The sequence below is a fragment of the Pantherophis guttatus genome, chromosome 7, assembly GCF_059756535.1.
Source record: "Pantherophis guttatus breed Tessera chromosome 7, ASM5975653v1, whole genome shotgun sequence".
NCBI classification, from domain to species: Eukaryota; Metazoa; Chordata; class Lepidosauria; order Squamata; family Colubridae; genus Pantherophis; species Pantherophis guttatus.
In genome coordinates, this window is record NC_142069.1 from 85,434,520 (window position 1) to 85,449,056 (window position 14,537).

Genomic DNA, 14,537 nt, shown 5'->3' on the forward strand with positions numbered 1-14,537 from the left:
TTAACAACTGCAGGGATTCAATTGAACAATGGTGGACAGAAAGGTTGTGAAACAGGGCCAAAATCCACTTAACAACGGCCTCACTTAGCAACAGAAGTTTTGAGCTCCGTTGTGGTTGTAAGTCGAAGACTCCCTGCAAAGCTGCTCTGAATTTCAAGTTTCTCTGCGGGCTAAAAGGAAAACCTGAACGATACAAAAAAAAAGTTGCTCAGGGCATCGCTTCTATCGACCAGCAAACGGGAGACAAATAGACTCTACAAAAAAAAAAAAAAAAAAAGGAATATCACAGGCTGCGTCCGTGCTCAGTGCAGGTTCAGCACTAGCGTTTCAAACGCAGAATACAAAAAAATTGCAAATGGCTGCCCAGTCTCAAAACCGCCCCAATGATGGAGATTCTCAGCCATCCAGGCCATGGTTTTCCCAAAGACGCTGTTCTGACCTGAGGCAGTAAAAAGCACACGATTAGTCCCAAAAACCCTCTTTTTATTTCAACGGCTGTGAATTCTGTTCATTCACAGCCCGTAACGAGTCACAAAGAGTTGGTAAAGAGTCCGACAGAAGTCTACCACAGTCCTTCGGGTTAAGGCTAATAAACACCCACCTTTATCTGCCTTGACACGCTGCCAAAGACCTAACTGGCAATTAACTTTGCACGGAGCACAGAGTCAAAACAGATCTTCAGAATTTAAACCGACCAGCACGAACAAAGTTGCTTCCTGCAAAGGCTCATGTGCCTTTGCTCCTCCTTTATGTCTTATGAGAGCGGCCAACCATCTCTAACTCTTACTCCAGAGTCGTCCCTTTTGTCTTAACAGTTCTTGCCTTCTGGCAGCTCTGTGTATGCGCGCACTGGGAACAGGCTCCCCGTTCCTCTGCCTCGCTGACATCAGACTCTGGAGGCTCCGAAGTCAGCACATCACTCCCAGATGGCCCTGGCTCCATCTCTGCCTCCGAAGCAGAGCCCTCGTCCGAGCCTTCCTCAGACTCCAGGACTGGCCCATGTTCCTTCCCAGCCTCCTCATTGTCCAACTCTGCTGCCAGCTCCACAGGCTGCCTGCGGACCACAACAGACGCTCTTTTCAAAAGGCAAGTGGACTTTGTTTTTCCTTGAAGACATTTCCCTTCTCATCCAAGAAGCTTCATCGGCTCAGAAACGAGCAGTAGAAACTGATGAAGCTTCTTCATCAGATCTTGGAGAAGCGAAATGTCTTCAACTAGGTGAAACCAGGCTTAATAGCAGGGTGGATAAAAATCAATGATTTTTTTTAAACAATCAAAAAAATCTGATTTTTTTTAATTTAAATCGGATTTTTTTGATTTTTATCGAATTTATTTTAATAAAAAACTTTGGGGGTAAAAATCTATCGTAAGGTAGATTTCTATTTAAGATACATAAATAATTTAGTTTATTCAGCATGAAATGGAGCTTAGTTATGTAGCATGAGGCTGTATATTCTGCAACACTGGGACTATCGGTGAGTCAACAGTGGGTCAAAGGAGTAGCAGAGATGACAGTTGCTCTTTAAAAATTATGATTTAAATCGAGTTGATTTAAATCAAGCCTTTTTTCTAGTGATTTAAATCATGATTTAAATTGTGATTTAAATCAACTCGATTTAAATCAAATCCACCCTGGTGGTGGCAGCCAAAAAAGCCCAACGCAATCCTAAATTGCATTAACAGAGGGATACAATCAAGATCAAGTGAGGTACTAATACCGCTCTATAAATCCTTAGTAAGACCACACCTAGAGTACTGCATCCAGTTTTGGTCACCACGCTATAAAAAAAGATGTTGAGACTCTAGAAAAAGTGCAGAGAAGAGTAACAAATATGATTAGGGGACTGGAGGCTAAAACATACGATGAACGGTTGCAGGAACTGGGCATGGCTAGTCTAGTGAAGAGAAAAGAAGGACCAGGGGAGACATGATAGCAGTCTTCCAATATTTGAGGGGCTGCCACAGAGAGGAGGGGGTCAAGCTATTTTCCAAAGCACCGAAAGGCCAGACAAGGAATAATGGATGGAAATAGAACAAGGAGAGATTCAACCTCGAAATAAGGAGAAATTTTCTGACAGTGAGAGCAATCAAGCGATGGAACAGAAGTTGCCTTTGGAAGTTGTGGGAGCTTCATCACTGGAGGCTTTCAAGAAGAGACTGGACTGCCATCTGTCAGAAATGGTGTAGGGTCTCCTGCTTGGGTGGGGGGGGGGGCTGGACTAGATGACCTCCAAGGTCCCTTCCACCTCTGTTAATCTGTAAACACGAAGAAAGTGTAGTTGCCTTTTGAAAAAAAGCACTCCAGTGATGGAGCACCCACCACTTCTGAAGTCGCAAGCTGTTCCTGATTGCTTATTTGTGCCTTATGACTATCATTAAGTGTTGTACCTTATGATTCTTGACGAATGTATCTTTTATGTACGCTGAGAACGTATGCACCAAAGACAAATTCCTTGTGTGTCCAATCACACTTGGCCAATAAAGAATTCAATTCAGTTCAGTTCAGTTCAGTTCAATTTAATTCAATTCTTTCTATTTCTATTTCTATTTCTTTCTATTATTTCTATTTCTATTTCTATTTCTATTCCACCGAGTAATTGTTCTCATTATCAGGAAATTTCTCCGTTACTTCTTGTCCCTGCCTTCTGGTGCGTTGAAGAATAGATCATTTATCAAAATGTATTTTCATTAAACCTTTGTCCCTGGGTGTCCCAGGATATTATCAATAGGATGGATGTTTACTCAACAACGACAACGAAAAGGTCACCAATATCCTTTATTTTTTAATCACATGCTTCTTATACAGCCAGTTGATTAAACACTGAATATTCTACAATCCACCCAAATGTTCCATGATTCATTTAGATAACCGGCGGCTTTCGTTCTTCCTGAAACTGGCCAGCTTGTTTTCCTCTAGGAAAATGTAATTTAATTTCTCCACCAGTTTTTTTTCCCCACCCCGTTGTTTCTAGAAACACCAAAGGCCTTATCAAAATGTTCCTTAGGCCGTATAAAATGTTCTTTAGGCCTTATCAAAACCTTTTTTTTTTTGGCCGATGCCTTGACCAACCCGTTTCATTTTGGCAGCTTCCATAAAGCAGGAGAACTTTTAAATAAAAGTCCTTACCACCCCAAAGCCAACGTACGTTCAAAGGTGGGATTGAGGTTGTGTTACCTAGGAGTTGCCAATAACAAGAGAAGGCAAGAGAAGAACCAATATTTCTGTTGCTTAGGCCGCCAGCTTTTCTCTGGATGAAAATGGGTCATCTTTAGAGAAATTGTAGCTTGCTGGGGTTAATATTGACAGAGAGAAGTTATTCCCCATGGAGTCATTCAAATGTGTTAAGACTTCACTTCCATTATCCCCAGCTCGATGGGCCAAGAGCTAAACTGTTTGCAAGATCAAACAAGTTTAAGTCCGACATACTCAAAGGCACCAGATTTGGGGCAAGTGATCCAGAGTACACTTCTGAAATTCCACTTTATGTCAGGCGTGCAAAATATAGGTATGTGTCAAGTCGCAAAGCATCCCTGGCCTGCTCTCGAGTTGCCATAGGCCAGGGGGGGGAGATGGGAAATCGGCGAAATGGCACAGCAGCCAAAGACAGATGCACATTCCACACTTCTCTCTCTCAAGGCTGTATTCCAGGGTTACCTACAGCAGCCGAGGGGAAGCGCGAAATTGCTCTGTTGGCAAATGTGATTGAGGGCACGCCCTGCGGGGAGGGGGGAATCATAATTGGGGCATAAATTATGTAGGGTTAGAGCTGGCTTCACTTGGGAATGTGCCGACATGAAGCTCCTAATAAATAACTGGATTTCTTTTGAAGCTTGGCTCGAGACTCATAATTTAATTAGGGCATCCGTCAGAACCCTGACAACATGTCCTTCTATCATACAGAGAAGGATCTAAGACATACTGTTATAATGGAGCTTTTTTTGTGAAAGGCAGGAAAATGGGGAAGGGGATTTTCCTGCCTGTCATCCATTCCTCAATCTCAGCACAAACTGAGGGAAGGATGGTAGGCAGGAATATCCCCCTCCCCATTTTCCTGCCATTCGCGACAAGGAGTGGCTGGGAGGGGAGGGACCGGTGAGGAGCCCCTCGATGTGAGTGATGTTGAGTTGGCCATGCCCACCCAGTCACATGACCTCCCCCCCCACAAGACACACCCACAGAACCGGTAGGGGAAATTTTTTAATTTGCTATTAACCATGTTTAGATGGGAATTCACCATCTCAGTTAAGCCAATATATGGAACTCGGCTTACCGGATAACCCTTGTGTTCTCAGGTAACCTGTCTCTACTTCTAGGAAATGAAATAGGATTCAAATATTATGGCACACAGAGTACCAATTTATGGTACATCAAGTTTCCTTTAACAAGCTGATACATAAATTTTGAAATGATGAGTTTTCAGGAAGCGCAGTTCTCTGTAAGGTTTTATAGCCGTGTGGTTATTATTGTGTAGAGGTTTTAGCTGGAATCTGCTCACTGTAATTCAATGCCTGTGAAACCAATTCTGATTTCATGTAAAAATATCCAGCGGAGATTTCCCTGCTCTAAGCATGTCAATCAGCCAGTTTCATGGCTAAGGCAGGACTAGAACTCACAGTCTCCTAGTGATTGGTCCAAAGTCACCCAGCCATCTTTCATGGCTAAGGCGGGACTAGAACTCACCGTCTCCTAGTGATTGGTCCAAAGTCACCCAGCCATCTTTCATGGCTAAGGCGGGACTAGAACTCACAGTCTCCTAGTGATTGGTCCAAAGTCACCCAGCCATCTTTCATGGCTAAGGCGGGACTAGAACTCACCATCTCCTAGTGATTGGTCCGAAGTCACCCAGCCATCTTTCATGGCTAAGGCAGGACTAGAACTCACAGTCTCCTAGTGATTGGTCCAAAGTCACCCAGCTGTCTTTCATGGCTAAGGCGGGACTAGAACTCACAGTCTCCTAGTGATTGGTCCGAAGTCACCCAGCTGTCTTTCATGGCTAAGGCGGGACTAGAACTCACAGTCTCCTAGTGATTGGTCCGAAGTCACCCAGCCATCTTTCATGGCTAAGGCGGGACTAGAACTCACAGTCTCCTAGTGATTGGTCCGAAGTCACCCAGCTGTCTTTCATGGCTAAGGTGGGACTAGAACTCACTGTCTCCTAGTGATTGGTCCGAAGTCACCCAGCTGTCTTTCATGGCTAAGGCGGGACTAGAACTCACAGTCTCCTAGTGATTGGTCCGAAGTCACCCAGCCATCTTTCATGGCTAAGGCGGGACTAGAACTCACAGTCTCCTAGTGATTGGTCCGAAGTCACCCAGCTGTCTTTCATGGCTAAGGTGGGACTACAACTCATGTCCTCCCACTTTCTACTCTGGTGCCTTCACCATTAGACCAAACTGCTTTGAACGTATCTTTTATGTTCTTTTCAACCATTTTCAATCAAAATGACAAAACGAAGTGGCTACTGAGAACCTCAATCTACAACAAGGATGTCCAAATTTGGCAACTTTAAGACCTGTGGACTTCAACTCCCAGAATTCCCCAACCAGCCATGCACTGGAAAAAGTGACTTATGACCTATTGTTGCACTTATAACTGTCACAGCACGCCCAGAGTCACGGGATCAAAATTCAGGAACTTGGCAAACCCGCATGCATTTACAACGGGTGCAGTGTGCCAAGGCTGTGCAATTGTCATTTGTGATCTTGCCAGCAGGCTTCCGACAAGCAAAGCCAATCGGGGAAGCTGGATCTGCTTAACGATTCACTTAACAACAGCATGATTTTCTGAACAACCCTGAAAATATTTATAGACCCCTCGCATCCTGGATATAAACTGTTTCAACTCCTACCCTCAAAACGAGGCTGTAGAGCACTGCACACCAGAACAACTAGACACAAGAACAGTTTTTCCCAAACGCCATCACTCTGCTAAACAAATAATTCCCTCGTCACTGTCAAACTATTCACTAAGTCTGCACTGCTATTAATCTTCTCATCGTTCCCATCACCCATCTCCTCCCACTTATGACTATATGACTGTAGCTTTGTTGCTGGTATCCTTAAGACTTATATTATATTGACTGTTTCCCTATGACTATCATTAAGTGTTGTACCTTATGATTCTTGACAAATGTATATTTTCTTTTATATACTCTGAGAGCGTATGCACCAAATACAAATTCCTTGTGTGTCCAATCACACTTGGCCAATTAAGAATTCTACTCTACTCTACTCTACTCTACTCTAATTCTATTCTATCCCACAGCTTTTAAAAAAAGGTGGCAAAACCAGACACAAAGTCACTTAACCTTGCTCAGCAATGAAAATTCTGTTCCCGTCTTGCGGTCGTAAAATGAGGACTTATCGGTACAATAAAAGTGTCCGAAGAACTTCAAACGTAGAAGGAAAAACAAACAAACAAACAAATAAAAAAAAACACAAGAAGCAACACTGCTAAGAAAAGTTGATAAGTAGGAGAAAGATAAAATAAAAGAAGTAAAAGAAAGATTTACATCTGCTGTGTTGTGGAGGCAATAGTGGGATTTAAGAAATCATGAGAAACAAATCAATTTGGAATTCCTGCTTGGTAATTCACCCTGGATTTTATTCACTGTATGGAGAGACACTTTTAATTTATACCTAAATGCGTGACAGGTTTCCTAAATGTCCCACATTTCTGAGTTTACACAATACAATCTTCCAAAATTGAGCCCAAAATTTCAGTTGCTAAGTGAGACATTGGTTAAGTGAGTTTTGTCCCATTTTGCGACCTTTTTCTGCCACCGTTGTTAAGCAAATCGCTGGAGTGGTTAAGTTAACACAGTTGTTAAGTGAATCTGGCTTCCCCATTGACTTTGCTTGTCAGAAGGTTGCAAAAGGAAATCAAACGACCTCCGGGACATTGCAACCGTCATAAATATGAACCCAAGCATCCGAATTTTGATCATGGGGTTGCTGCAACGGTCATAAATCTGAAAACGGTCGTTAAGTCACTTTTTTCCAGAGCTGTTGTAACTTTGAAAGGACACTAAACGAATGGTTGTACGTTGAAGACTACCTGTAAAATCAACTTTTATTTGGATTAAAAGGAACGACACTCAGAATATGTAAAAATGACATATTGAAATACTGAGTAACTAAATAGATTATAACAACGTTCTCTACATGGGGCTCCACTTGGGGTGCACCCAGAGGCTCCAACTGGTGCAGAATATGGCCACGCAGGGGATTATGGGAGCGACGGGGCGCTCCCATGTGACTCCTCTCCTGCGCGAGCTGCATTGGCTTCCGGTGGACTTCCGGGTGCGCTTCAAGGTGTTGGTGATCACCTTTAAAGCGCTCCATGGCTTAGGGCCGGGGTACTTACGGGACCGTCTTCTGCCACCAATTGCCTCCCACCGGCCAGTTCGCTCCCACAGAGAGGGCCTCCTCAGGGTGCCGTCAGCCAGACAATGTCGGCTGGTGACCCCCAGGGGGAGAGCCTTCTCTGTGGTGGCACCTACCCTCTGGAACAATCTACCCCCAGAGATACGAGTGATCCCAGACCTCCAGACTTTTCGTCGGGCCCTTAAAACCTACCTCTTTCAGTTAGCCGGGCTGTCCTGATTTTATGATGGGTTTTTAAAATTTGAAATTGGTTTTAAATTGAAATGTTTTAAATTATGGGCCAAATTGTTTAATTATTTTAAAATCTATTTTAACTTTTGTATATAAAGTGTTTTACTTGGCTGTTCACTGCCCTGAGTCCGAAAGGAGAAGGGCGGTATAGAAATTTGGATAAATAAATAAATAAATAAATAAATAAATAAATAAATAAATAAATAACTTAACATAAATATGTGTATTATTACTAAGCTTGTCAAATGTAGTAAATATGTTGAATATTATTTTGTTTGCACTAAAATATATGACACTCAGGTCCCACGCTGTTCAAGTACTTATAATGTTTGTAAAAAAAAATAAAAACAAAAAACTTGGGAGAAAATACACCATTTGCTCAAATTATGGTAGCAAAAGTTAATTCCTACGCCACAGTTGTTAAGTGACTCACTGCACTTGTTAAATTAGTTAACCCGGTTGTTAAGTGAATCTAGTTTCCCCATGGACTTTGCTTGTCAGAAGTTCGCAAAAGGGGATCGCGTGACCCCAGGGACACTGCAACCGTCGTAAGTATGAGTCGGTTGCCAAGAGCCTGAATTTTGATCACGTGACTATCAGGATCAGGGACGGTATTCCCTTACCTTCCCTACCGGTTCGCAAATGTGAGCGCAGAACGTCAAAAACGGGACGTGATGATGTCCGGGTAGGTGGGCGGAGCTTCTTACAGCAGCCGCCGCTACCACTGACATAATGCTTGTGTGAAAAACTGTCATTTAGTGAGTTGTAACTTCAAACGGTCACTAAACGAACTGCTGTTAAGTCGAGGACAACCTGTACACTGAACTGTGGAATAGAAGGATGTGCAACTCACCAAGATATACTACGCTGGATTTATTTGCGATTGTGTGTCATACGAGCCCAGCTTAATTGTGGCCATAAACTACCACAATGACTTCGGGTGCGGGTTTAACGGCAACCTTTCCATGTGCAGTTAAAATACTTTTAGTCATCCAATTCTCCTCCGGGTACAATTCATTCGGGTACATAATGTAAAACATATCCTACTGATAAAGCATGATTAAGCAAATGAGTGATGCAAGAAAGGAAGGGCAAAAAAAGGAAAGGAAAAAAAAATTAAGAAGTAGCAATAAAAACAGTTAAAGGGAAGAGACGGCGGGAAATCAGGTGACCGGCAGAACTTAAAAGAAAAATCCAGCGATCGACTTAAGAAAAAACTTTTTTTTTTTAAAAAAAAAGGGGGGGTCAAAATAAAACCAATGAAAACCAAGACCCCAAATCCGGGGTTTGTCGGGAAAAAAAAAAACCCTTTCAAAAACCAAGTTTGCCAAACTCTAAAAGCTAATCCATCTCACAAGGTAAGAAGGCATGGGAAGGCGGCGAATTTCCTGCACACCTCTTCCTTAAAAGTCATAATTTCGGTTCATAATTCAGACCGTAAAACTGAAAAGACTTTTGGTGAAAAAAGAGAGAGAGTAATTTTTGTCCACCACTCATCTTTTAAGGAAAGAAGAAGAACAAAAAAAAACCTTCCTGTATTAAAATAGCAAAATATCTCCTTTTTTCCCCCCCTCCCTAAGATTAGTTAGATTTGGGGACAAGCCTTCAAGAACCCCCACATCTCCCACTGAATGAGCCAAGGGGCTCAAACGTGAACCTAGTTAACACGTGTTTTCCCTTCCAACGTGTGAACCTATTTAAAGGGGCACCTGGGCATCCTAAAATTCAAAATAAGGCTGAAATCCTTCTCTCCAACAAAGCCAGGGGGGGCTCCTTCCATCGGTCAGAACTCATTTTCACACAAACCCTCCAACACGCATCTCCAAGAAGAGGAGTTCACAAGACCGGGTTCCCCCCCATTGCAGTCACGTCTTGGAAAGATCCTTCCCCCCCCCCAAAAAAAACCCAGGACTATAATGGGCTAAAAATTACCCTTAAATTTCAAGTCCTGCTGCGGAGATGGCAGCCTCGGCCCTGGCCCAAAAGGAAACCCCCCACGGATGCTCGTCTGAACCCCGCCGGGAAGGAAAGTCCCGTGCAAAACCGGTGCTCTTGATTTCATTTAATTTTTTTCCTTGCAATTTTCTTTCTTGCATTTTTTTTGCAATTTTTTTTTTTGCAATTTTCTTGCATTTTTTTTTTGCAAATTTCTTGCAATTTTCTTGCAATTCTTTTTTGCAAATTTCTTGCATTTTTATTTTTTTTTTGCAATTCTCGTTGCAAGGGGTGGAAGAAGCCGAGCGACCCCCCCACTCCCCCCCCCGGCCCTTTGCTAGGCAGGGATGAAGCCAGCTCGACCTTGCTTCTACCCTAGCAAAGGCATCCCCACCGCCCCCCCAAAAAGCCGTCCCCGCGAGGCCGAGAAAGCGGCCGGCTTGCCCTGTGCCCTGCCCTGCCTTGCCCCGCACGCTCCAAGCCCGGCCGGCCACGCGTTTGCTCACCTGCGCCGCCTCCGCTCGGCCTGGAAGCCGCCTAACCAGCCGCCGCAGCTGCTGCAGCTCGCCTGCTTTTTCCTCGCCCTCGGATCCCCGGGGAAACTCTTGGCCACGCCCACTCCGCTGGGAGGCTCCGCCCACCGTTCCGCCTGCCCGAAAGTGGGGGGCCTGGCAGGCGTAGTGGGCGGGGCCGCGCAAGCCCCGGAGCAAAGGCTGCCGGGAGTGGTAGTTCGCCCTTGGATGAGGGAAGGCCCGCCCTGGAAGCAACATTTTGCATTTTTTAAACCCCCCCTCTTTTTTTTATTTCAAGAAAAAAATAGAGGGTGTATTTGGAGGCTTTGGGGGTTTTTTAGGGCTTTTTCTAAAGGGGAAGGGGAGATATTTGGTGGAAGCAAAGGGCTGCTCCGGATTGACACAAATCAAATCCTTTGACCAAAAGGATCAAATTTTGCAACGAAATTTCATTTTAATGCAGGGTGCATAAAAAGCGATGGTGTTTTTTTTTTTTTTTTTTAAATTAAAAATCGGATTTTTAAAAATTTAAATCAGTTTTTTTTAATTTAAGTCAGTTTTTTTTAATTTAAATCAGATTTTTTTTTAAAGAAATTATCCAATTTATTTTAATAAAATACTTTTGGAGCCGTCGAAAGATCGTTTTCTATTTAAGATGCATTAATAGTTGAGTTTAGGGATTTAAATTGTGATTTAAATCGGGATTTAAATCGACTTCATTTAAATCAAATCCACCCTTGTTTTAATGTATGGCGATTGGCGTACATTTAAATAAAGTTTTAATAAAGTGACAACAAAGTTTTTCTAAAAGTCGAAAATGAGAGCTGGATGTTGCAACGGGTTTCTTTGGAAGGGGCAGGAAGGGTGTTTCTGCTTTTACCTGGATAAACATCCATTTTTTTTTGCAACAGGTGAATACTGAGCCAGTTTATGCTTCCTCGCTTGTTAATACCTGATGAGCTTTGAATAAAATTGGCCAGCCAGGGAGAAGAAAGTGGTACCAAACTCCTGATCTTTTATCTACAAGTAGTCCTCGACTTACAACAGTCCATTGAGGGACAGTTCAAAGTTACAATGGCATTGAAAAAAGTGACAGGATCATTTTTCACACTTACGGCTGTTGCAACATCCCCGTAGCCACGTGATCAAAATTCGGACCCTCGGCAACGGACTCATATTTATGATGGTGGCAGCGTCCCTCGGGGTCACCTGATCCCCTTTTACGACCTTCTGACAAGCAAAGTCAATGGGGAAGCCAGATTCACTTCATAATTGTGTTATTAACTGAACGATTGCAGTGATTCACTGTGGCAACACCATGGTCGTAAAATGGGGGCATATAACTCTCTTTAACTGTAATGCTTAACAAACAGAAATGTTGGGCTCAGTTGTATGGTCATAACTTGAGGATTACCTGTAAATACATTCGCTCTTCCTACAACGCTTGCTTTATTGTATAATATCTTCTTTGTTGACAATATTTCTTTGCAGATTTCATTCTGCTGGAAGAAATGTCCATCTGGGTTCAGTTCCAAGTGGGGAGAAAAGACACTGGAAACATGGTGGCTGATTGGAAAAATGGTTTTTAATGGTGGACAGGACCACATGGTTTGAGATCCTGGGCAAAAAGGGAAAAGATGCTGAGAGTGCCTGGGTTTTATGCCCTCTCTGGGCTTTCAAATTTGAGCTTGTATTCTGATTGGTTGTGAAGATTCCCATGGGGCCATGTAGGGGTAACTTTGTAGGTTGTCTATGTCCCGGGCTTGGTTGACTCTTGCGGGGTGATGATGTAACGAAAGGGCTTTGGGAAATTCCTACTATGGCTCTGCCTGAAGGAGGTAGACCTTTGTTATATAGAATAGACTGGCCCAGGCCTTAATGGCCCATTGACAAAGGTGGGGGTGGGTGAGTTTCTGCCTCTTTTTTAGGGGAAATATTCTGCCCTTTTAATATTTCCGCAAATATCTCATTTTCCTAGGAGAGGGGTGGGTGCTAACTTCCCACAATACCCAGAAAGCATCTTTTAGCAAAACTATTGCTCAGTACAGCAATTCACACTTAACAGAATTAGGTCCTCCAGAATTTCAGCCTCTTTTTTTATAGTGCGGTGACTATAAATGATCCCTTCCAACTTTGTTATTCTCTTATTCTTCTCCATGGCACTTTGCTGTGTGCTTGAAGAGGCTCTTGGCTGGTGAAAGGGAGACGTTTAAGTATGGAAAACAGAATTAATATATTGAGAAATTCTTCTGTATTTCTGAATCAAGCAAGGCCACACATGTTGTTGTGATTCATCTGCCCAACATACCTTAACGTCTCCATCCTGCTTCAGGTAGCATGTCTCTACAGGGCTGGATAATCTGTAAAACGTGCTGCCCATTTTGGAGCTTCTTAATCATGGAGATGATATTTTTGAAGAATATAGAAAAACATTCCAATTTTAGGATTATTTATTTGGTAGGCCCCGCGTGCAAGCATCATCTGCTTTAGTCCCTGGTAAAGGAATTTATCCTGGAGGGTTTAATTCAGATTAACAGAGTTGGAAGGGACCTTGTAGGTCATCTAGTCCAACCCCCTGCTCAAACAGGAGACCCTACAACATTTCTGACACATGGCAGTCCAATCTTTTCTTGAAAGTCTCAAGTGATGAAGCTCCCACAACTTCCAAAGGCAACTTCTGTTCCATGGCTTGATTGTTCTCACTATCTGAAAGTTCCTCCTCATTTCCAGGTTGAATCTCTCCTTGACCAGTTTCCATCCATTATTCCTTGTCTGGCCTTCAGGTGCTTTGGAAAATAGCTTGACCCCCCTCTTCTCTGTGGCAGCCCCTCAAATATTGGAAGACGGCGATCATGTCTCCCCTGGTCTTTTCTTTTCACTAGACAAGACCTACCCAATTCCTGCAACCATTCTTCATTCACACCGTTTAATGTATGTACGTAAAACATGCTTTCAATTTTCATCAGATTTGAGATCCAAACAAGGAAGGTACCACAGCCTGATATTTATCATTTATTTCCAAAAAGGTTCCAGTCTCTTATTTCGCATCAGTTTTGCAATTTTGTAAGACCTTCCCCTTAGCTAGCTTGGATACCTGTGTACAGGTAGTCCTCCTCTGGGGGTGGTATTGACTTACCTTCTCTATTGGTTCGCAAATATGAGCATCTGTGTGACACCTCTGCACGTGCCCAGGATCTTTGGCGCATGCACAGAGCATCAAAAACGGGATGTGATGACATCAGGGCATGTGAGTGGAGCCTCCTGCAGCCGCTACTACCGGTTTGCCTGAACCGGATAGAACTGGCTGTATACCACCACTGGTCCTCCTCCTTACAACCACAATTGAGCCCAAAATTTATTTTGCTAAGTGAAACATTTGTTAAGTCAGTTCTGCCCCATTTTACGACCTTTTTGCCAGCGTTGTTAAGTGAACCACTGCAATTGATAAGCTAGTGACCTGGTCGTTCAGTGAATCTAGACAACACAATGGTCATATAAATATGAACCAGTTGCCAAGCATCTGAATTTTGATCCTGTGACCATGGGGATGCTGCAACCGTCGTAAGTGTGAAAAATGGTCATAAGTCCCTTTTTCCAGTGCCTTTGTACCTTCGAATGGTCACTAAAGGAATCGCTGTAAATTGAGGACTATTTGTATTTGCATCTGTGTGTGTATTCCCATCCCTTTTATTTTAAAACACATTTAAAACAAAAGTTTGTTTTAAAATGTTTAACCTCTAAATTTAAGCATATGTTGAATGATTTTATTTCATAATGCCCAATTCCCCACAGCTTTGGTGCATTTTTAAAAAATGTCCTGTGTTATTTTAACGAATTTAGCACAAACTCGCTGGTCAAAAATGCTCTTTGCTTTAAAAAAAAATTCTGCACCTTGAAGAGCAAAGGGAAACTGCATGAAAAACAGGATTCTTTTAAGCGATTCATCTGCATACTTTCTATTCTCATCGAAGATCACAATTTCATTTCGTGCAGCACGTGTGAACTTACAGGTGGCAAGGGCACTTAAGGGCTATTTGTTGTTGTTGATTTTTAGTACACGTGCTGTTACTTGTGTGTTGTCTCTTGTACACCTCAATGAACTGATCCCATCTTGCAAACCAGATGTTGGCATTAATGTCTCAACTTTTAGTAAGCATGACGGGGCAGGACAGCTTTTGGCAGTTGGTGTGGGTGGGGAGGCAGGCTTGAGATAATATCCATGCTCCAGGGCATGAATGAATAACACTCCGGAAGGTAGGCTTAAAATACAGAAGGATCTTGACCAGTGATGAAATCTGAACTGGTTTACTACCGGTCCAAACCGGGAGCATTTCACCCCTGATTTTGACAGATTTGAACATTGGGCGCTATCTAACAAAATGAAATTCAATGGTTGAAAAAAGTAAGGTTCTACATTTAGGCAAGAAAAAACCAAATGCACAGGTACAGTATATGTGGTACCTTGCTCAATAG

General features: G+C 42.9%; 1 protein-coding gene across 2 annotated transcripts in view; it reads right to left on the reverse strand.

The window, feature by feature from the left end:
- SLC26A5 (solute carrier family 26 member 5) overlaps positions 1 to 10,196 on the reverse strand; it is a 45,259-nt gene extending 35,063 nt beyond the window's left edge. Inside the window, exon 1 of one of the 2 annotated variants that reach the window (XM_087873344.1) lies at positions 10,059 to 10,196. The gene's annotated coding sequence lies outside the window, so the exon portion shown is untranslated. The remainder of the gene's footprint in view (positions 1 to 10,058) is intronic. The other variant, XM_034433652.2, reaches the window with a different exon arrangement.
- Positions 10,197 to 14,537: the final 4,341 nt, after the last annotated feature.